Raw genomic sequence first — 24,044 nt, forward strand, 5'->3', positions numbered from 1 at the left:
ATAGTATTACTGGTCGACCACTTACTATGTGCCAGTAAAGTATTATGTTTCCCTCATGTAATTCCTTGTACAACTATGCAAAAAAAATGTTATTTCCAATTTTCAGGTAAAGAAATAGTCTCAACAGTAGTGAGGAAGTAGCCAGTCACATATATTGTAGATAGGGACGTTTCTCCCTAAGCCAGTGGTTCTCAGATTTTAATGTGCATAAGAATAACCTGGGGAGCTTATTAAATATATATTCCTATAATGACACTAAGGTATTATGAATAATCAGGATTCTGAACTTTTACAAACACACATTATAGCCTGATGCAAATGAATTCTGTACCACAGTTTGAGAACTAGCTCCCTGAAGCTATTTCTATAACAAACAAGAGACAGTTTTTAGTTAGAAGGCCTGGCCTACAGATGTGTTTCATTTGCTTTAAAGAGTACTATTTAAGTACTTTAAGAGCCAGAGCATATATTTCTCACCCTACTCTGCTTTTAATATTAGCCTTTACACCAAGCAAGAACTCTTAATCAAGACTAAGACAGTATGTAGAAATGGCCTGGGGATAGAGGGAATGTGTTTTACCAGAGCTGCCTACATCAACTGCTACCCACTACAGCCTGGCCTTGGCTCATGATATAAGAGAAGCAATCCAAAGCAGATTAAGGTGTTAATAAAAGTCAAGTCCTAGTGATGATTCGAAGAACTGTCCTTCCCACTCACCAACCCTTCCCCAAAATAGACTACATGGAAAAGATTTAGAATAAAATTAGTGTCAGGATTTTCAGTAGCAACACTGAAAGCTAGACGGCAATAAGCAATAACTATCATCAACATCATTGTCATCATTGCCATCATCATCTGAACGAAAATACTTTTCAATCTAGAATTTTAGATCTGAACTCAAATCAAATTTGAGGGTATAATACAGACATTTTCAGACATTCAAGGACTCAAAAAAAAAAACCAACAACCTCTTTTCTCTTGTTCCTTCTCTAGGAACATACTAAAGCAGTCCTTTAAAAAAAATATTGAACAAACCAAGAGATTTTTGCTTCTAAGATATAGTAGATCATAGTAAACTAGTGACAAAAGAAAAGCAACAGACTTCCAGCAAGATGGCAATGGGGCAACTTAGTCTGTGAGACCCTCTGCAAAAGAGAACACACATAAAGACTCTAGCTCTCTCCTGGGGGCTGCAGCTCCAATTGTTGGCAGCCTGCTCTTCACATGGAGCTCGGCCACAGCCACAGTTTAAACACCTCAGTGGTCTGGGCCACCACTGCAGCCATGGATGCTGCTGCAGCAGCCATCGCCCTACCCATGCATGAGGTGACCCACGACTCTGGACCGGGAAGCCCCCGCAAGCACAATCTACTGAGATAGGCACCACTGCTCCCACTGCCATGCCCAGTCCCTCGCCCAGAGCCAGGTTCGGGGAACTCCTTCCATGTACCATGAGGCTGCTTCTACTACCACCACTACCCGTTGCCTGTTCCCTCCCGTCTTGGGCAGTCTCCAGCTGCTGTGAATAAAGATCAACTAGAGCAGTGAGATAGCACCACCTGCTAGGGATCCAAGGTAACAACATTAAAATGGGAAAGACAGATGTTCCTTCCCCTTGATAAAAAGACACAGGCCAGATCTGAGTGAAAGACTGGGCAGGGAGCCCAGATCTGAACTGCCCTTCACAGCAGGCCAGGGGCAACTGATACTAACTGTGAACAAATCTACCAGCCTGAAAAGAGAGCTAGAAATCACAGCTGAAAGGACATTGGACTTAAAGGAAAAGTCTCAGAGTGTGCTTGGTTGGTTCTGTTAGTTTACTGACTCTATTCTATTCCTTTTGTTTTGTTCTTTTTTCTTTTCTTTTTCTTTTTTTATTTCTCTGTAAACCCCATCTTTGTATAGAGGAATAGCACATTAATAAAGAGGTTGGTTAGCTTGTACATTAGCATCATTGTATGATTTAGTTTTTTCATATATGGTTGTTGGTTAGTTTGTAGTCATGGTTATTGTTTTTCTTTTTATTTGTTTCAGTCTTTATGTATCTCTTCATTTATTAGTTGGTACCCTCATAAGTTTTCCCTCTTACTCCTCTCTCTTTCCACCCCTCTCTTCCTTCCACTGCCTGCTCCATTATCTTCCCTCTGTTAACCTCATTTTGCTTTTGGGGAGTAAACCTATAACCCCACTGCATGGACAGATTCCAAGACAGTGGGAAGTAGGTTTTAGATTATCCACACACCTGTCAGAGAATACCAGGATCTGCAGATAGATGTTGAATCACAGCTCCCCCTTAATTAAATCTCAAAACTTCAAAAAGGACCACCCCCAACCTACAGTCCAACTCCAGAATTGAACAAAGCAGGAGAATATATATAAGGAAGAATAGGAGATTGAACAAACAGAAATAAAAGCAACCCCTCCACCCCAGAATAACAGAATCAAAGAAGACAGGGAAGTGGAGGGAAGGAAAAAGTACGGGGGGAAAATCTGCACAAATGAAGAAAACCCAAAAGAAGAATATAGGTCTCACACAGACCCCTGGGATGTCAGACACTGAGAAAACAGACTTCAGAACAAAAACAATAAAGAGCTCCCAGAATGACTGGTCACATGCAACAAACCCGGACATCAAGACATTAACAGAGCGAATAAAAAAAAACTGAAGACAGAGAAGAGGAAAATAGGAAGGAGCTGATGACAGAAATCACAGCAGTAAAAAATACTGTGATGGAAATAAATAACAAACTAATAAGAATGGAAAGCAGAATTAGCTAAGCAGAAGAAAGTATCTCAGAGCTTGAAGACCAAAATACAGAACTAAACCAAACTGTCAAAAAAATAGAAAAGAAGCATAAAAAAAGAACAAAACCTTCAAGGGATGAATGATTACTTCAAGAGACTGAACCTAAGAGTAATTGGACTTCCTGAGGCACAGAGAGAGAAAGAGGCCACACTGGAACAAACATTTCATGAAATCATTCAAGAAAACTTCCCTCATCTCATCAGTGATGCAAAAATTAAAACACAAGAGATTCAGAGAACCCCTACAAGACAACAAATGAGAAGATCAACTCCTAGACACATAATAATTCACCTAAACAAAGTAGGTATAAAAGAAAAATCCTAAAGACAGCAAGAGAAAAAGATCAGACTACCTACCCTGGAAGATTAGAACAGCAGCAGATTTATCTACAGAAACCCTCCAGACTAGGAGAGCTTGGAGCCCTATCTTCAAAGTTCTAAAGATAAACAATTTCAACCAAGAATAACCTACCCAGCCAAGCTAAGCTTCATCAGTGAGGGAGAATTGAAATCATTCCCAGATATCCAATCAATAAGAACGTATGCTGCCACCAGACCACCTCTACAAGAAACACTTAAAAAAGGACTGAACACAAAAGAAAAGGAGAAAAGAACAACAATGTTCTTCACAAGAATACAGGCAAAAGTTTAAAAACACACATGAATCAACTCCAAAACCAAAAGAAAGACAACAAACAGACAGGGACAACAACAACTCAGTAAGAACCTTATGATAGGGATCAACTCTCACATTTCAATAATTAGCCTGAATGTGAATGGACTAAATGTACCACTGAAAAGATATAGAATGGCAAAATGGATAAAATATCATCAGGCAACAATATATTGCCTTCAAGAGACTCACCTCACTAGAAAGGACACTCACAGACTCAAGGTAAGAAGATAGGAAACAAATTTTCAGGTGAACAGACCACAGAAGAAAGGAAGAGTCACAATCTTAATCTCAGACAAAATACCCTTTAAGCTATCAAAAATTACAAAAGATACAGAAGGCCACCACATAATGATAAAAGGTTCAATCCATCAACAAAAAATATCCATTCTAAACATATATGCATCCTACATAGGAGTGCCAACTTTCATAAAGCAGCTTCTAGGTAAACTGAAAAAAGATATTGATGCTAACACTATTATAGCTGGGGACTTCAATCCTACTCAGAACCCTAGACAGATCATCAGGACAAAAAAATCAGCAACGAGATCTGAAGCCTCAATGTGACTCTTGACCAAATGAACTTAATTGATACCTACAGAACACTCCATACAATGACTACAGAATATACATTCTACTCATCACTACATGGAATGTACTCTAAGAACGACCACATACTTGGCCATAAATCAAGTATAAACAAATTTTAAAAGATTGAAATTTTGCCATTCACCTTCTCAGACCACAGTAAATAAAAATAAACATCAACACCAACAAGGTTCCCTGAAAACCCACAAAGATATGGACACTAAACAGCATGATGCAAAACAACTCCTGGATCAACAATGAAATCAAAATGGAGATTAAAAGATACCTGGAAACAAATGAAAGTGAAGAAACATCTTACTAAAATCTCTGGGATGCCATGAAAGCTGTCGTAAGAAGGGAATTCATATCTCTACAAACGCACATGAAGAAAATGGAAAGACCACAAATTAACAGCCTAACAAGTCACCTAAGGAAGCTGGAAAAGCAAGACCACCAAAATCCTAACCTCAGAAGAACAATCCAGATCATCAAAATAAAAGCCCAAATCCAGGACATAGAAGACAAAAAGATAATACAAAAAAATCAAGGAAACAAAAAGCTGGTTATTTGAAAGAATAAACAAGGTTGATGGTTCCCTATCTAGACTGACCAAGAAAAAAGAGAAAAAGTAGAAATAAACGCAATCAGAAACACAAAAGATGAAGTCACATCTGACCCTGAAGAAATACAAAAGATCATTAGAGACTACTATGTACACTTGTATGGAAACAAACTTGAAAACCTTAAGGAAATGAAGGAGTTTCTGACATCACACAACCTGCCTAGGTTGAAAGAAGAAGAAATCGAGACCCTAAATAAACCAATAACAATCAAGGATATTGACTATGTAATAAGAAAACTACCTACAAAAAAAAGTCCTGGATCAGATGACTTTCCAGCAGAATTCTATAAGACACTTAGGGAGGAGCTGATACCAAACTTATTGAAAATATCCCAGGCAATTGAGAAAGATGGAACTCTCCCCAAATCATTTTATGAAGCTAACATCACATTGATAGCCAAGCCAGGTAAAGACCCAACAACGAAAGAGAACTACAGGCCAATATCTTTGATGAATATAGGTGGTAGAATTCTCAACAAGAGAATTTGCTAGGGCAAATCAGATTCAAAACAAATCTCAAAAATCATCCATCATGACCATGTGGGCTTCAGCCCTGGGATGCAAAGCTGTTTCAACATTCGCAAGACAATAAATGTAATTAAATACATCAACAGATGTCAAAACAAAAACCACATGATTATATCATTAGATGCAGAAAAAGTTTTTGATAAAATGCAGCACCACTTCTTGATAAAAACCCTCAAATAACTAGGCATACATGGAACATACCTCAAAATAGTTACAGCCATCTATGAGAAACCCACAGCCAGCATACTCCTAAACAGACAAAAATTGGAACCATTTCCCCTGAAAACAGGAACAAGACAAGGATGCCCACTCTCTCCCCTCCTGTTCAATATAGTATTGGAAGTCCTGGCTAGAGCAATCAGAAAAGAGGAGGTTATCAGGGGTATCTTAACAGGAAAAGAGGAAGTCAAGTTGTCTCTCTTTGCAGATGACATGATTGTGTACCTTGAATACCCAAGAGAATCTGTCAAAACCCTCCTTGCACTGATAAAAGACTTCGGCAAAGTCTCAGGGTATAAAATAAATGTGCAAAAGACAATCGCACTTCTTTACACCAATAATAAACAAACAAACCCAAATAAAAACCACAATCCCATGCACAATAGCCACAAAAAAATGAAATACCTTGGCATCTTCCTAACCAGGGAAGTGAAAGACCTTTAAAATGAAAACTACAAAACACTGCTCAAAGAAATCAAAGGTGACACAAACACGTGGAAAAATATCTCATGTTCATGGGTTGGAAGAATCAACATTGTGAAGATGTCCATCTTACCTAAGGCAATCTACAAATTTAGTGCAATACCCATCAAATTACCAGCAACATTCTTCTCAGATCTAGAAAAAAACAATATGGTATTCATATGGAAACACAAATGACCAAGAATAGCCAGAACAATCCTCAGCAAAAAAAAAAAAAAAAAAAAAAGCAGGAGGTATCACATTACCAGACTTCAAACTTTACTATAATGGTACAATAATCAAAACATCCTGGTATTGGTACAGCAACAAGCATATAGACCAATGGAATAAAATTAAGATTCCAGAAGCAAAACTTCAATTTCTCAACCAACTCATTTTCGACAAAGCCTCCACCATCTACCACTGGGGAGAGGAGAACCTATTCAGTAAATAGTGCTGGGAAAACTGGCTGACCACATGCAGAAGATTGAAACAGGACCCCTATCTGTCCCCATTCACAAAAATTAACTCCAAATGGATCAGAGACCTAAATGTAAAACCTCAAACCATAAGAACCTTAGAAAATGCGGGACACACCCTTATGGAAATTGAAACTGGCATCCAATTCCTGAGCAAAACCCGAAACACACGGGCCATAAGAGAGAAGGTAGACAAGTGGGACCTCATTAAACTGACAAGCTTCTGCAAAGCCAAAGAAACCATCAAGAGCAGGGAGACAGATCACACACTGGGAAAAACTATTTGCCAACCCCATGTCTGACAAAAGCCTAACCTCTTCGATCTACAAGGAACTCAAGCGTGCTGAAAAGAAAAAAAACAAATAACCCCATTACAAAGTGGGCAAAAGATATGAATAGACCCTTCTCAAAAGAAGACATATGAGCGACCAACAGATACATGAAGAAATGTTCAACCTCACTAGTCATTAAGAAGATACAAATTAAGACTACACTTAGATACCACCTAACTCCAGTCAGAATGACCATTATCAATAACTCCAAAAATAACAGATTCTGGAGAGGATTTGGTGAAAAGGGAGCACTTCTACACTGTTAGTGGGAATGTAAACTAGTACAATCTCTGTGGAAAGCAGTGTGACAATTCCTAAAAGCTCTAAATATCGAACTTCCATATGACCCCGCAATTCCCCTACTGGGAATATATCCTGAAGAACTCAAATCACTCTATAAAAAAGATACCTGCTCACCTATATTTATCGCAGCATTGTTCACAATAGCAAGAACCTGGAAGCAACCATGCTGTCTATCAAAAGTGGACTGGCTTAAAAAAATGTGGTACATATACACAATGGAATACTATACAGCCATAAAAAAGAACAAAATCATGAACTTTGCAACAACCTGGATGAAGCTAGAGTTTATAATACTGAGTGATCTCTCACAGGAACAAAGATCCGAGTATCACATGTTCTCACTCATAAGTGGACCTTGAACATCTATTGTAATACTATAAGAAAAGGATTGACCGTGGTGGGAAACTATGGGGGTGGGACAGGGAGTGGAAGGGTGGTGGGATTAATGGTAGTCAATATCTGTCTGGGGTTGGGGGGGACACCCCTTATCAACAAGGGTGCCTGAATGATGCATATTTGTATACCTAACCCTTAACTGTACGCCACAATTTTAAAATAAAAAATGTTTTAAAAAAGAAAGAAAAGCAAGAAAATAATCAAAAGAAAAAGGATAAAATTAAACATATTTCAAAGCATCATGTTATAGATGATGAATACACACAACTGTTATTCGAATATAATCATGTATGTTTTAAATACATAAAATTAGTATTGGTCAATTATACCTCAAAGCTGGAAGAAAAGAAGTTAAGAAAATTAATCAAGGGGCTTCAAGATGGCTAGCTAAAGACATTTGGCACTCATCCCCTCCACAAAGAAGAACCAATATAGCAAGTAGATAATCACATTTTGAATAGGTCACAAAGAAGTGAGAGAAAACACTTAAAGCAATGAAATATCCCAGTTTTCAGTGTAACAGAAGGTTAAGAGAAAATGAAAAGAATAGGAAACTTATTTAATGAATACAGTAAGTCCCCCACATAAGCACCTTCAAGTTGTAAACTTTCAAATATGTGAATGTGTGTTCACATGTCCAATCATATCAGCTAGTTCACATATCTGGGTACTTTGCCATGTGCATGCATTCTCTACAGGTGGTTGTGCTTTTGTGTACTTTACTGTACAGTTCTGTAAAGAGTGCAGTAGTATAGTATTTTTATTTCAAGCTTAGAATTTCTGGAAGCAAGGATAAAAGCAGTGGTGATGTACCTAGTACTGCTAAGAAGAATCAAGCAATAATGATGGAAATAAAATTGAAAATAATTGAAAATGGAACTAGGTGAAAAGAAGGTAGACGTTGCCCATTGTTACAACATGAATCATTCGACCATTGACATGATTCTAAAGAACAAGGACAAGACCATGGAACATGTGAAGTCTGCTGTGAAATGTGGAAAAGTGATGGAGAAGATGGAGAAACTTCTCAGTGTGTGGTTGCAGAATCAGCATCAGTGCTATGTTCCACTCAGCTGAATGCTGATTCAAGAGAAAGCTAAAAGCCTTTATGAAGATTTGAAGAAGAAACATGGCAAAAAATCAAATGGCATATCTTTTAATGCCAGTCATGGCTGGTTTAATCAATTCAAGGCTAGAGTCAACCTTCACAATGTAAAAGTGGCAAGCCAGCAAGTACAGATACAGTAGCTGCCTGAGAATTTCCTGAAATGCTTTGAGAGATTATTGATGAAGGCACATATTTTCCCAAGCAAGTTTTTAATGTTATGTGGAAGAGTAACTCCAAAACCTGGCTTATACAGGCCATTTTACAGGACTGTTTTTTCCACCACTTTATCGCACAGGTAGAGAAATATTGCTTAAAGAAGGATGCCACATTCAACATTCTTTTGCTGCTCAACAATGCTCCCCCCTTTATGGATGACTTCCATCCCAACATCAACGTAGTGCATCTACCACTCAATATCACATTGTTCAACCAACCTATGGACCAGGGAGTTATAGCAACTTTCAAGAAATATTATTTATGTCACAATTTTTGTCAAGCAGCATAGGTAAGTGATGAATCAGCCTTTGTGACCGTTTTGGAAGGACTATAACATCTACAAGACCATAAAAAGCATTGACGTTGCTTGGCGTGAGGTTACAGTTGTCACCATGAATGGGGTTTGGAAGAACCTTTGCCTGCAGTTTGTTCATGATTTTCATGGATTTGAGAAGGTGGATGAGGAATCCAAAGAGGTCTTCAGCAACTTAGGGACACTCAGCGAGAAGCTGTACCTAGATCTGCAAGAGGATGACTGCATTGATCTCCTTGCTGTGCAACACAAGGAGTTTACTAATAAAGACCTGATGAAATTAGAGGCCCAGAGAAAGGATGAAGAGAGACTAGAGGAAGAAGTAGCTGAAGAACTGAAGAGATTCATGGTGCAGGAAATGACAAGGAGATTTTCCTTATTTGAGGAGGCACTGTTAGTTTTTGAGGCAAAGGACTTGAACGTAGAATGTTACAGGAAGGTCGCAGCAGCTTTTCAGAAAGCAATTCAGTACTACTGTGCCATCTACAATGAGAAAAAAAGAGCTACTACTCAAACATCAATGAATCATTTTTTCAAGAGAGTACATAGTTGAATCCAGCAAGGAACCAGCATCTGTTCCATCAATGTCAGGCATGAGTGAAATTGCAGCTTTCCCTCTGTCTCCTATTGTTGATGATCCTTCAGCTCTACTATCTCTCACTTCCCCTTCCTCCTCCAGTCAGTAACTCTTCTTGCCTGTTCACTTGATGCCAGCTCCTGTATGTCAGCTGTTGTACTGTACTACTATATTTTTCAAGGTACTGTACTTTATTAAAAATGTTTTCTTCATTTTTGTGTTTTTTAATATATTATTTGTGTGAAAAGTTGTATATACCTATTACAGTATATTATAGCTGATTGTGTTAGTTGGGTAACTAGGCTAACTTGGTCAGACTTATGAACAAATTGGGCTTACAAATTCACTCTTGGAATGGAACTCATTCATATGTAGGGGCCTTATAGTAATAGATAAGACTTTCCCAACTCTAGTAAGAGACAGACATTCAGACACAGGAAACTCACATACAAATTCCTAAATAGATACAACTCACAAAATTATTCTCCACAGCACATTATAGTCAAACTGTCAAAGACAAGGAAGAAATTCTAAAAACAAACAAGAGAATTGCATCCAGTCACTTAAAATGCAACCTTCATCAGACTAACAGTAACTTTCCTAGCAGAAAATTTATTTTTTTATTTTAAAGATGTGGGGTACAACTCGGGGTTAGGTATACAAATGTTCATTATGCAGGTACCCTTGCTGAGTAGGTGTTCCCCTCCCTCCCCTGGAGCAGAAATCTTAATAGTCCAGGAGATAATGAAATAGTATCATCAAAGTGTTATACTACTTTGGTAGGTAGTGGCCTATCACCCAAGGAAACTATACCCAACAAGGTTATCCTTCATAAATGAAGAAGAATAAAGTCTTCCTTAGACAAGAAAAAGTTGAGGAAATATATCACCATAAGGCTGGCCCTACAAGAATTACTTAAGGAAATTCTACACCTGGAAGTGAAAGGATTATATATACCGTCATGCAAACACATGAAAGTATAAAACCCATTGGTAGAGCAAACACATAAATGAGAAAGAGAAAAATCTCAAATGTTACCACTATAGAAAACTACCAAAAAAGAATGATAAAAAATAAGAGAGAAGAAAGAGATAAACTATATACAAAATAGCTATAAATAAATTAATAAAATAACAAACTTTTACATATCAGTAATAACCTTGAATGTACACGAATTAAACTTTTGACTTAAAAAATATATGCTGGCTGAATGGGCCAGGAAACATGACCCAACAATATGATTCCTACGTGAAACTCCTCTCACTTGTAAAGACACATATACGCTGAAATTATGGGGATGAAAGAAAATATTCTATGAAGATGAAAAGCAAAAACAAGCAGTAGTAGTTATAGTTAGAGCACATAAAATAGATTTTAAGTAAAAAAATAAAGCAGTAAAAGGAGAAAAAGAAGGTTGCTATATAATGATAAAGGGATCAATTCACCAAGAAGGCATAACAATTCTAAACATATATGAACCCAACATTGGAGAAACCAGATACATAAAGCAAATAATACTAGATCAAAAGAGAGACATAGACTCCAATATAATAATAGTTGGGGATTCAACACTCTACCCTCAGCATTAGAATGAACATCTGTACAAAATATTAACAATGAAACACTGAATTTAAACTGAACTTTCAATCTGATGAACCTAAAAGGCATTTACAGTACATTTAATCCAATAGCTACAGAATACACTTTCTTATCAGCATATGAAATGTTCTCCAGTATAGAAAATGTGTTAGGACACAAAACACATTGCAATTTAAAAAAATCAAAATCATATCAAGTATCTTCTCAGACAACAATGAACTAAAACCAGAAATCAATAACAAGAGTAACTTTGGAAACTGTACACATATATAGAAATTAGCAATATGCTCTAAATGATCATTGTATAAAGAAGAAATTAAGAAGAAATAAAATATTGAAATAAATAAAAATCAAAACATAATATAACAAAATCTATGAAATTCAGCAAATGAATTGCTAAAAGAAAAGTTTATAGCAATAAATGCCTGCATTAGAAATCAGAAAGATTGCAAATAAATAATCTAATGATGCATCTCAAGGAGTTAGAAAAATAAGAGCAACTCAAACCTCAAATTAGTAGAAGACAAAAAGAATGAAGTTCAGAATAAATCTAAACTAAATGGAGACTAAAAAGTCAGTGCAAAGGATCAACAAAGTGAAAATCTTCTTTTTTTAAAAAAAGATAAATGGAATTGATAAAATCATTGGCTAGACTAAAGAAGACAAAGGAGAGATTACTCAAATTAATAAAATCAAAAACAAACAAAAAAACACATTACAACAGATGGCACAGAAGTACAAAAGATCATCAGAGACTATTATGAACAAACTGAAAAACCTAGGAGAATTGGGTAAATACCTGAAGACACACAACCTACAAAGATTGAATCAGGAAGGAACAGAAAACTTGAACAGATCAATAACAAGTAATGAGATTGAATCATAAAGAAAAGCCTCCCAAGAGAAAAGTACAGGACAGGATGCATTCATTGCCATATTTTGCCTTCATAGAACAAACTGCAATTCTTAAAGTATTCTGTAGTATTATAGAGGAGAAAATTCTCTCTAATTTATTCTATGACATCAGTATTACCTTCATACCAAAAACAGAGAAGAACACAACAAAAAAGAAAAGTAAAGGCCAATATCCCTGGTAAACATAGATGCAAAAATCCTTAACAAAATACTAGCAAATTGAATCCAGTATCACATAAAAAAGATGACACATCATGATCAAGTGGGATTTACACCAGAGATGCAAGGATGGTTCAACACATACAAATCAATAAGCATGATACATCATATCAACAGATTAAAGAACAAAAAACATATGATAATCTTAATAGATGTAGAAAAAGCATTTGATAAAATTCAACATCTTTCATGATAAAAAGTCTCAACAAACTAGGCATAAAAGGAATATGCATCAACAACATAAAGGTCACATATGACAATCCCAGAGTTAATGTCACATCATACTGAATGGGGAAAAACCAAAAAGCTTCTCCTCTAAGCATTTGAACAAGACAAGAATACCCACGATCACCACTCTTGTGATATAGTACTGGAAATCCTAGCCAGAGAAATCAGGCAAAAGAAAGGAATAAAAGGCATCCAAATTGGAAAAGAGAAAGTACAACTGTTTCTATTTGCAGATGACCTAATTTTATATCAAGAAAAAATTAGAGACTCCTCCAAAACTCTTACAACTTGTAAATAAATTCAGTATGAATGCATGGTACAAAATCAACATACAAAAATAAGTAGCATTTGTATACACCAGTAATAAACTAGCTGAGAAAAAAAATTAATAAGGCAATCCCATTCACAATAGCTAAAAAGAAAATAACTAGGAATTATTTTTTAATTTATTTATTATAGAGTTGTGAGGGTACAAGTGAGGATTTACTATGTAAGTAGATTGCATGCAGGTGAAGTTTGAGCTTCTAGATGGCCCTCATACCCTCTGGTAATAGACCAGGTGCCCTTTGTGTTGTCATGTGCTCCCACCCTCCTCTCTCCCTGCTTCCCCTAGCAGTGTCCAGCGACTCCTGATCCTACTCTTGTGCTAATGTAACTAGTGATCAGAGCTCACTTGTGAGTGAGAACATGCGGTATTTGGTTCTTTGTTTCTGTGATAGTTCACTTAGTATGATAGTCTACTACTGCATCCAAGTTGCTGCAAAGGCCATGACTTTATTCTTCTTTATGGTGGTATAGTACTACATTATGTATATGTACCATATTTTCTTTATCCAGTCCACTTTTGATGGGCAGCAGTGTTGGTTCCATATTTTTTCTATTGTGAATAGTACAGTAGGAGGTGAAAGACTTCTACAGGGAAAGCTATAAAATGCTGATGAAAGAAGTTGCAGATGACACACACAAATGGAACAGCATCCCATGCTCATGAATCAGAAAAATTAACAACATTAAAATGACCACACTACCCATAGCAATCTACAGATTCAATGAAATCCTTATTAAAATATATCAATGTCATTTTTCCACAGAAATATAAGAAAACTATCTTAAAATTTGTATGAAACAAAAAATGAATCTGAATAGCTAAAGCAACATGAACCAAAAGACTGTCACACTAACTGACTCCAAAATATTTTACAAGGTTATAGTAACCAAAAAATATGCTATGGGTATAAAAATAGCTAAATAAATCAATGGAACAGAGTAGAGAACCCAGAAATAAATTCACATATTACAGTCGCTGATTTTTTTGGGGGGGGGGTTTGTGAGAAAGCAGGATTTATTAAGAGGACAGAAAAGCTCCCACAGTGGGAGGAAACCTGAGGGAGTTGCCCTGATTTTTGACAAAGGCACCAAAGACTTATATGGGGGAAAGTATAACTTCTAAAGATATATGGTGCTGAGAAAATTGGATATTCATATGAAGAAGAATTAAACTGGATCCATATCTCTCCCCATATGTATATATATGCATATATATACAAACTATATTGTGTATATATATATATGTGTGTGTGTGTATACACATATATACATATACAATAAAGATTAATTAACAGCTTAAATTTAAGTCCTGAAACTACAAAAATACCAGAAGAAAACAAGGGAAACATTCAAGACATTGGTTTAGGCAGATAATTTTTTGTGTAAAACCTCAAAATCACAGGCAGCCAAAACAAAAATAAATAAATGGTATTTCATCAAGCTGAAAACATTCTACACAGTGCAAGAAACAATATACAGAATGAAGGGACAACTTGTTGGGTGGGAGAAACTATTTGCAAGCTATTAATATGAGAAGGGACTAGTATCCAGAATATAAAAGGAACTCAAACAGCTCAACAGTACAAAGCAAATCAAATAATTCCGTATAAAAATGGTCAATAACATGAATAGACATTTCTCAATGGAAAACTTACTAATGGCCCATAGATATACAAAAAATTCTGAACAATATTAGTCATCAGAGAAAAGCAAATCAAAATCACAATGAGCTATCATTTTAGCCCAGTTAGAATGGTTATTATTTAAAAGACAAAAACAAAACAAAAAACAGATGGTAGCAAGAATCAGGAGAAAGAAGAATCTTTATACACTAATGTTGGGAACATAAATTAGTACAGTCACTATGGAAAAACATATGGAGATTTCTCAAAAAAACTGAAGATAGAATTATTATATAATACAGGATTCACACTACTGAGTATTAATCCAAAGGACAAGAAATCATTATATCAAGGGAATATTTGCACTTGCATGTTTATTGCAGCATTATTCACAATAGCAAAGCTATGTTATCAACCTAAGTATCCATCAATGGATGAAGGAATAAAAAATGTAGTATATATACACAATGGAATATTATTCAGTCATAAAAGAGGAATGAAATCATGTCACTTGCAGCAACATGGATGAAACTGGAGGTCATTGTGTTAACTTAAAGTAGGCACAGAAAGGCAAATATTACATGTTTCATTCATACATGAGAGTTAATACACTTTAAATCATGGAGGTAGTGAGTAGAATGATATATCACCGGACGCTGGAAATGGTGTGTATTGTGTGGGGGGGGAGTAGGTGAAGAGAAGTTGGTCAAGGGGTACAGATGTATAGTTTAATAAAATCTATAAGTTCTGATGTTAGACAGCAAAATAAGTTTACTACAGTTAACAGCATTGTATTAAATATTTTAAAACAGCTATAAAAGGAGGACTTGAAATGTTCCCAATATATAGAATTGATAAATACACTATGTAATGAATACTGTAAATACCCTGACTGGATCATTACACCTTCAACGCATGCAACAAAAATCACATGGATTCTATATATGTTCAAGATTTTGTATCAATAAAAAAGAGATAAATTTCTATGTGGGAGTTGTTTATGACAAGCACATGATTAATATCAACTTCAAGAAATTTGATGGATTTTGAAGACTTGTGTTAAAGGAGACTCAATGTCTAAACTCAAAATCTTCAAGAGGAGAAATTGAATCTCTCTGTCTTTTAGTGTTAAGGAGAGAGACACTTGCCAGGTTTTTTTTAATTTCATGTAGAAATTTTATTAAAATTTTAATTCAATGTATAAGTGCATGAGTTATGCTTTTATTCTGTTTCTAATATTTAAATATTTACTCATTATGTAATCCAGAGCCATAGAACCTTAAAAAGGGATTTATAATTGTGTATATGGATGCCAGAAGTTTATTTTTCAGAATAATGCCACATACAATAAATTCTAAGACGTTCAATAATCAAAAGGTCAGAAGGGGAATTCTTAATGAACGGGCATGAACTAGAGACATACTGAATCTTACTAAAAGTATAACACAGTCACAACTCATATTAATCTCTTACTGTATCTGCCAAGGAAACAGAGAATAGTCTCTGATGGAAGAAACAATCTGATCATCTATAGTTATTTTATACATAATGTCTGATATATGACAAAACATCACTAGACACCTAAATGGGTCAAGAATAGTTGACATATAATCATGAGAAAAATAAATAATAGAAGCATAACCACAAACTGTCCACATATTAGTGTTAGCATAAAGGAATGCAAAATAATTATAATTAATAGATTAAAGAAAATAGATAAAAGGATAAACAAAATGAACAAAAAGACAGGAAAAGTCAACAGAGAATCATAATCTATTAACAAATCAACATGACTTTCTGGAATTGAAAACCACAATACCTGAAATTAATAGTTCACTGGAAATATTAACATCAAGCAGAGCAGAACAGAAAATATAATTAGTAGACATAATATGTAGTCTAATAAAAATATCCAAAATGAAATATGAAGAAAAAGTAGAAAGAAAAGAGCAGAGTGAAATACAAATGTGAAACACACAATTTCTTTCTTTTTTTATTATAAAGATGTGGGGTACAATTCAGGGTTAGGTATACAAACGTTGATTATGCAGGTACCCTTGTTGATGATGTATGCCCCTCCCTCCCCTAACAGCTTTTTTCAAATTCCAATCCCACTCCCCCTCCCCTGACAGTTTCACACTACTACCAATCTCTTTTTTATTCTTTTTGTTTTTGTTTTTTAAATTGTGGGGTAAAATTCAGGGTTAGGTATACAAATACTCATTGTTCTGGTACCCTTGTTGATGAGGTGTCCCCCTTTCCCAGGCAGATACACCGAATATTGTTAATTCCATACCCCTGCCCCCCCCCCACAGTTTTCTGCTACTGTCAATCCTTTTCTTATAGTATTACAGTAGTTGTTCAAGGCCCACTTATGAGTGAGAACATGTGATACTCAGATATTTGTTTCTGTGAGATCACTCAGTATTATAAACTCTTATTCCATCCAGGTTGCTGCGAAAAACATGATTTTGTTCTTCTTTATGGCTGTGCAATATTCCATTGTGTATTCATACCACATTTTTTTAATCCAGTCCTCTTTTCATGGGCGCATGTTTGGTTCCATGTTCTTGCTATTGGGAAAAATGCTGTGATAAACATAGGTGTGCAGGGATCATTTTTATAGAGTGATTTGAGTTCTTCTGGGTATATTCATAGTAGGGGAATTGCGGGGTCATATGGAAGGTCGATTTTTAGAACTTTTAGGAATCACCACACTGATTTCCACAGAGGCTATACTAGTTTACACTCCTACAAACAGTGTAGAAGTGTTCCCTTTTCACCACATCCACCCCAGCATCTATTATTTTTTGAGATATTGATGATGGCCATTCTGACTGGAGTTAGATGGTATCTCAGTGTAGTTTTAATTTTCATCACCTTGATGACTAGTGAGGCTGAACATTTTTTCATGTATCTGTTGGCTGCTCATATGTCTTCTTTTGAGAAGTGTCTGTTCATATCTTTTGCCCACTTTGTAATGGGGCTTTTTTTTTCTTTTCAGCACATTTGAGTTCTTGTAGATCCTAGATGTTAGGCCTTTGTCAGACATGGAGGTGGTAAATATTTTTTCCTAGTCTGTGGGCTGTCTCTCTGCTCTCTTGTTGGTTTCTTTGACTTTGCAGAAGCTTGTCAGTTTAATGAGGTCCCACTTGACTATCTTATCTCTTATGGTATGGGTACTTTGGGTTTTGATCAGGAATAGGTTCCCAGTTCCAACTTCCATAAGAGTGCATCCTGCATTTTCTAAGTTTCTTATAGTTTGAGGTTTTACATTTAGGTCTCTGATCCATTTAGAGTCAATTTTTGTGTATGGGGATAGGCAGGGATCCTGTTTCAATCTTCTGCATGTGATCAGCCAGTTTTCCCAGCACCATTTCCTGAATAGATTCTCCATTCCCCAGGGGTTGGTGGTGGAGGCTTTGTCAAAGATGAGTTGGTTGAAAATTTGAGGCTTTGCTTCCGGAATCTGTATCCTGTTCCATTGGTCTATATGCCTGTTCTTGTACCAAATTCAGTCTGTTTTGATTACTGTAGCCTTATAGTAAAGTTTAAAGTCTGGAAGTCCCACTTTGTTTCTTTTGCTTAGAGTTGTTTGGGTTATTCATGGTTGTTTATGTTTCCATATGAATTTCTGTATTTTCATTTCCAGGTCAGAGAAGAATATTGTTAGTAACTTAATGGCTATTGTATTGAATCTGCAGATTGCCTTTAGTAGGATGGACATTTTAACAATGCTGATTCTTCCTATTCATGAGCATGGAATATTTTTCCATTTGCTTGTATCTTCTTGGATTTCTTTGAGCAGTTTTTGTAGTTCTCAGTGTAAAGGTCTTTCACTTCTCTGGTAAAGAAGAAGCAGACGTATTTCAATTATTTTGTGTCTATTGTGAATGGGACTGTGCTTTTAATTTGGATCTCTGCCTGCTTGGAGTTGGTATACAGGAATGCACCTCTCTTTTGCTCATTTATTTTATACCCTTAGACTTTGCCAAAGTCCTTTATCAGTGCAAGCAGGTTTGTGACAGATTCTCTTAGATTTTCAGGGTATAGGATCATATCATCAGCAAAGAGGGATAACTTGGTTTCCCCTTTTGCTATCTGGATACACCTGATTTCCTTCTCTTCTCTAATTGCTCTAGCCAGGAATTCCAACACAATGTTGAACAAGAGAGGCGAGAGTGAGCAACCTTGTCATGTTCCAGTTGCCAAGGTAAAAGTTTCCAGTTTCTATCCATTTAGCAATATGTTAGTTATGGGTTTATCATAAATGGTACATACTATTTTGAGGCATGCTCTTTCTATACCAAGGTGTTTGAGGGTTTTTTTTTTTATCAAGAAGGGATGCTGAATTTTATCAAAAGCTTTTTCTGCATCTAATGAGATAATCATGTGGTTCTTGTTTTTACATCTGTTGGTGTATTTAATTACATTTATGGTCTTGCAAATGTTGAACCAGCCCTGAATCCTGGGGATGAAGCCTACTTGGTTATGGTGGATGATTTTTGAGATGTATTTTTGTATCCGATTTGCTAGCATCTTGTTAAGGATTTTTGCATCTATGTTCATAAGGGACATTGGCCTGTGGTTCTCTTTTTTTGCTGGCTCTTTATCCGGTTTGGGTATCAGTGTGATTTTAGCTTTGTAAAATGATTTGGGGAGAATTTCATCTTTCTCAGTTGCCTGGAATACTTTCAATAGGAGTGGTAGCAACTCCTTCCTGTACATTTTGTAGACTTTTGCTGGAAAGCCATCTTGACCAGGGTTTTTTTTTTTTTTTTTTTGTAGGTAGTTTTCCTATGACACAGTCAATTTTCTGGGTTGTTATTGGTCTATTTAGTGTCTCAGTGTCTTCTTGTTTCAACTTGGGGAGGTTGTATGATGTCAGAAAGTCCAGGTCAGTTGTGATTTGATCTTTTGTATTTCTGATTGTGTTTATTTGGGCTTTTTCTTGGTCATTCTGCCTAAGGGGATAAATCTTGTTTATTCTTTCAAGGAATGAGCTTTTTGTTTTGTTGATGTTTTCTATGATATTTTTGTCTTCTATGTCCTATTTGGGCACTTATTTTGGTGATTTGGATTTTTCTACTAAAATTGGGGTTTTGGTGGTCTTCTCTTTCCAGCTTCCATAGGTGATTTGTTAAACTCTCCACTTGTGATCTCTCCATTTCCTTGATGTGTGCTTGTAGAGATATAAATTCCCTTCTCTAAACAGTTTTCATGGCATCCCAGAGGTTTTGGTAAGATGTTTCTTCATTTTCATTTGTTTCCTGGGGTCTTTTAATTTTTGCTTTGATTTCAATGTTGCTCCAATAGTTGTTGGGCATCATGCTGTTTTTTGTCCTTGTCTTTATGGGATTTGGGAAAATTTTGTTGGTGTTGATATTTATTTTTATTCCATTGTGGTCTGAGAATGTGCATCACAAAATTTCAATCTCAAGGAATTTCATTATGCTTGATTTATAACCAAGGATGTGACCGATCTTGGAGTACATTCCATGTCCTGATGAGTAGAATGTATATTCGGTGGTTGTAATAATCTGTTGGTATCTATTAAGTCCATTTGGTTGAGTGTCAAGTTTAGATTCTGGATCTCCCTATTGATTTTTGGCCTCAATGATCTATCTAGGACTATTAGTGGGATATTCAATTCCCCTGCTATAATAGTGTTAGAATCAATATCTTTTTTTAGTTTACTTAGTAGTTGCTTTATAAACACTGATGCTCCTGTGTTGGGTGCATATATGTTTAGGATGGATATTTCTTGTTTTTTTTTATCATTATAGATTGTCCTTTTGCATCTTTTTAAATTTTTGATAGCTTAAATGTTGCTTTGTCTGAAATTAATATCACAACTCCTGCCGTCTTTTGTGATTCATTTGCTTGGAAACTCATTTTCCATCCTTTAACTTTGACTCTGTGTGTGTTCCTTGTAGTGAGATGAGTCTCCTGGATGCAGCAAATAATTGGGTCATGGTTTCTTATCCAGTTTGCCATTCTGTGTCTTTTCAGTGGTGCATTTAGTTCATTTGCATTCACGTTGATTACTGATATGTGATTGTTTATCCTTGTCATGAGGTTCTTAAAAAGTTTTTGTTTGTTTGTTTTCTTTTGGCTTTGTGGTTGATGTATTTGTGTGTTTTCAAGTGTGTTGTTGCACTGTATTCTCTGTTGATTTTGTGCTCTGTTGTTCTGGGAAGTGTGTGTTCTTTTTTTTCTTCTTCTGTGCTTCATACCTTTTTAAGTGTATCCTGTAGCTCTTGCTTAGAACCTGTATAATCTCTTAGGGATTGGAGATCTGGGAAGGATTTAATTCTTCATCACTGATGAAGCTGAGTTTGACTGGATAGGAAATTCTTGGTTTAAATTGTTTATCTTTGAGGACTTTGAATATAGGGCTCCAATCCCTTCTTGTCTGTAGTGTTTCTGCCAATAGGTTTGCTGCTATTCTGATTGGGTTTCCCAGTAGGTAGTCTGACATTTCTATCTTGCTGCCTTTAGGATTTTTTCTTTTGTGCCTACTTGTATAGGCAAATTACTAAGTGTCTATGTGTTGGTCTTCTCATTTGATGTCTTGTGGGGCTTCTCTGTGTCTCTTGTGCTTGGCTGGTCACATCTCTGGAGAGTTGGGTAAAGTCTTCTTGTATTGCCTTATGGAATACTTGCTCCAAGTTGTTCTCCATTTCCATTTCTTCTTCTGGGATAACAATCAGGCATGGGTTCAGACTCTTGATATAATCACACATCTGTTGTAGGCTTTTTTTCTTTCTTTCTGAGCCTTCTTTCTATGTTTTTTACAGATCGAGGTAATTCCCTGTTGTGGTCTTCAAATTCTGAGATTCCTTCTTCAGCTAGGTTAATTCTGCTTTTCAAGTTTGTCATCTTGTTATTTATTTCCTGGATGAAAATTTTTATTGCCAAATTCTCTGTTACAAGTTCTTTCAGTGTTGCATCTTGTCTTTCTTGAGTTTTGTTCACCCTTTCCATCTACTCCCTAATCCCTGTCATATTCTGGGACCAGTGGTTGGTGACTTCCATTGTTTGGGCACCAAGGTCTGATTTTTCAGGAATTTTGTCTTTGACATACTTGAAATTTCCTGTAGTCTTCCTTTGGTTTTTCTTCATTTGTGACAGATTTCTTGTTTTTCTCTTTAGTTCTGTTATTCAGTGTCAGTGGGAGAGGCGTTCCCTTGTGAAGTTTGCTCAGTCTTCTATTCTTCCATGATCCAGTCTCTGGATTTGTTCTATTTTGAAATAGGATAGTGGATGTGTAGTTTTGCTGTGTCTTGTAGTTTTTGAAATTCGAATAAAGTAGTGAATGGGGTGCTAGAATTCAGAAACTACTTGTAAATTGCAATGTTCACTTATTGTGGTATGTGTTCTCTGAGACCCACTCCCCATCACCACTCTATATGATGATACAAAGCAGAAACCAATGCAAAAAACAATTTAAAACATACACACACAGACATACACACACATCCCGAATAAAACTGGAATAACAACAAAGTGAAACAAAACAAACAACAAGAACAAAAAAACAAGAAAAGTAAACACACACATGCATGCCTAGCACAAAGTGAATAGAGAAGTAAAGCAGAAAGACTGGGGGAAAAAAGAAATTCAAATCTAACCCTCACACATATGTTGACACACACCTTAAACTATAAGAAATGAAAATTTTAAAAACTCAGAGGAACAAAAGAGCAAAAGCAAACCAACAACAACAAAATTAAAAGATGAACACTCAATTAGTCAATTAGTCACATACACACATAAACAGAAAACAACAAATAAAAGAAGGAAGAAACAGAAGAAGAAAAAAAATTTAGGGAGATGCAGATCAAACCCTCACGTACACATTCATACACAAAGCAAAAATATTTAAATACAGATAAACTAACAGATAAATAGTCAAAAAAATTTTTAAAATAAAATCAAAATTTAAAAAATAAATAAAAACCTACTCTACTCAGGTCTCTGCTCCAGAGCCACCTCTTTCACTTTCTCCTTAGTGTCTGCAGAAAGGATGGAGGAGGGGTAGTTGAGGTGGGTGGGGCCTCGGTCCTCCCCCACCCACTCTGGCATGGGCAGGGAAATCTTCTCCAGTGGGGAGGTGCAGGATTATCTCCTCCCCTGTTATGTACTCACAGGGGTATGCCCTGGCCAGGCCTGTCCTGGAATGGAGTTCTCCTATTGCAACTGATGTCCAGTCTCCACCCAGGTTTTGTGCCTCTCAGTGGGCCAGCTGCGACCCAGCTATGTGGGTCTGACATTCGGAGGATTGCTGAGGAGCAGGGGGTTTGGGTCAGCCTTGGACTCACCACTGATCTCTTTGAAGTCCTTCCTCATCATTTTATGGTCACACCCTTTTTCCCCCGTGGCTGGATCAGGGAAGGGTGGGGCACCTGGAGCTCAGCACTTATCAGGTCCCTCTGAAGTTTGTGCTTTCAGGATATTCCCTCTGGGTCATGATCAATCCCTGAGTAGCTGATCTGCTAGTCACAGAGATCGGGTCTGTTGCTCCTTAGTGAGCAAGTTGGATCACTTTCCTACCTGCCTTCAAGATGGAAGCACACAATTTCTAATATGCATGTAGAAAAGAGTGAGAGCGAGAGAGAGAGAGAGAGAATGTATTAGATGCAATATTTTTAAAAAATTATGGCTAAGAATTTTCTAAACTGAAGAAAGACATCATCTAATAGTTTCTGGAAGCTCGGAAAACTCCAGAGGAAAACCATACTGAATCACAAAATAGTCATACTGTCATAAAATGGTAATAATAATAAATGATTTAAACGAGAAGCAACCAAAGGAAATGAGACATATTCCCTTAAAAGAAAAAAGCAATAAAACAAATATTTGCTATGTTATGAAACTATAGTATTCAAAACAGCACGGTTGTGTCATAAAAAGAGGCACATAGACCAATGGAACAGAATAGAGAGCTCAGAAATAAATCTACACACTTACCATCAATTGTTTTTTGACAAAGGTGCTAAGAACGTATAATGTGGAAAGTACCATCTGTTCAATACATGATGGTGGAATAACTGGCTTATTCACAAAACTTTGATCTTTGACTCAAATCATATACAAAAAATAAACTCAAATGTATTATAAACTTAAATGTAAGAGCCAAACTGCAAAACCACTAGAAGAAAACTGAAAACAACTTCATGACATAGGTCTGGCAATGATTGTTTTCAAATCTGAACCTAAAAAAATAGACAAATGCAATTACATCAAGTTAGAGTGCTTCTGCATAGCCAAGGAAACAATCAACTGAGTAAAGAAATGACCAAATCTACAAAATGGGAGAAATATTTGCAAATTATACCTCTAAAGAGGAATTAATATCTAAAATATGTGATGAACTCAAACAACCCAATAGTAAGAAAACATATATCCTAATTAAAAGGTGGACAAAGGATCTGAATAGACATTTTTCAAAAGGAAACATATAAATGGCCAATGGGTATATAAAAAATGTTCAACATCAGAGAAATACA

This window comes from Carlito syrichta, unplaced genomic scaffold (assembly GCF_000164805.1).
Source record: "Carlito syrichta isolate Samal-C Ts95f unplaced genomic scaffold, Tarsius_syrichta-2.0.1 Scaffold315839, whole genome shotgun sequence".
In the NCBI taxonomy this organism is placed as follows: Eukaryota; Metazoa; Chordata; class Mammalia; order Primates; family Tarsiidae; genus Carlito; species Carlito syrichta.